The following is a 1,285-nucleotide window of genomic DNA, read 5'->3' on the forward strand; positions in this document are numbered from 1 at the left end:
CCCTCAAACCTCGTGGGGGGCCGGACTATATTTTGGGGGGGGGAAATGAATGAATTCATATGCCCCACAAACCCCAGAGATCCATTTTAAATAAAAGAACACATTCTACTCATGTAAAAACATGCTGATTCCTGGACCGTCCGCGGGCCGGATTTAGAAGGCACTTGGGCCGCATCCAGCCCCCGGGCCTTAGTTTGGGGACCCCTGGGTTACACCAAGGGATAATGGGATATCGAAACACACAGCAGCAGATTCCCCCCTTTAAAAGAAATAAAAAATAGAATCCAGCAGTTCTCTAGATCTGTCTCCAGCAAGAAGTGAAACACCCAGGTTCCTTGTGAAAGATAACAACAGCAAATAAAAAATGCGGTGTTTTTGCAAAGCTGGAAATCAGTACAGAAGAAAGGCCTAAATGCATGAAAACGCCTTTTGTTAGCCCTGGGACCTGTGCCCAGTGCCATTATCCAGCAATGAACATGAGATCCCCTCACTGGAAAAGAGTGCCTCTGAGCATGTGTCATGCACCATATACCTCTTTCCCCTGAACTCCTACAGAGCCACACACACACACACACACACACACACACACACACACACACACACGGCTAGCACAGTTGTGTCTGTCCCCCGACCCTCAGCACCTGCCACCTTAGGTGCCTGCAAAGCTGCCAAGTTATCCCTTTTTTACAGGGATTTTCCCTTATGCTGAATAGGCTTCCTCGCGAGAAAGGAACAGCTGCCAGGTCAAATGGTGTGACTTCAAGTTGGAACAGAGCTCCAGGGCCTCTTTTTATTTTTAGATACGGCAAATGCTCTGAAGGTACTGAGCCATACTGTACAACAATATGGATACAGCCATTTAATGCTCTCCTGTCAGGCCTTTTCTCTCCTCTTAGTGACATTTAGAGTGCAAGCTGCTCAAGTCAGGGGTTTGCCCTTTTTGTTAGGGTATCTTGCCAAGGAGTGGCTCTATGTTACAATGGCAGAGATGGCAGCTTTCATACATCCATTTTACACTGAGGCTGAGAAAGATGGCATGCCTAAGTAAGGCCACTTCCCTCGCTCAGGTGCAACCACCCACACTTCAGGCCTGCACTTCAATGCTTACCCCACTCCCCGTCACAGGTAGGCTCTGCCCATCTATTTGGGGCAAGCAAACCCCCTGGCCTCCCCTACCTGCCCGGTAGCAGCCTGGAGCCCTCCCTGCTCCTTCCTAGGCTCTCTCACGAACCCGCCTCGCCTGTTTGCCTCGCCTGGGCTTGTCCCTCCCTTCCCTGTGTGGCAG

This window comes from Zootoca vivipara, chromosome 6 (assembly GCF_965207765.1).
Source record: "Zootoca vivipara chromosome 6, rZooViv2.hap1.1, whole genome shotgun sequence".
Classification (NCBI taxonomy): domain Eukaryota; kingdom Metazoa; phylum Chordata; class Lepidosauria; order Squamata; family Lacertidae; genus Zootoca; species Zootoca vivipara.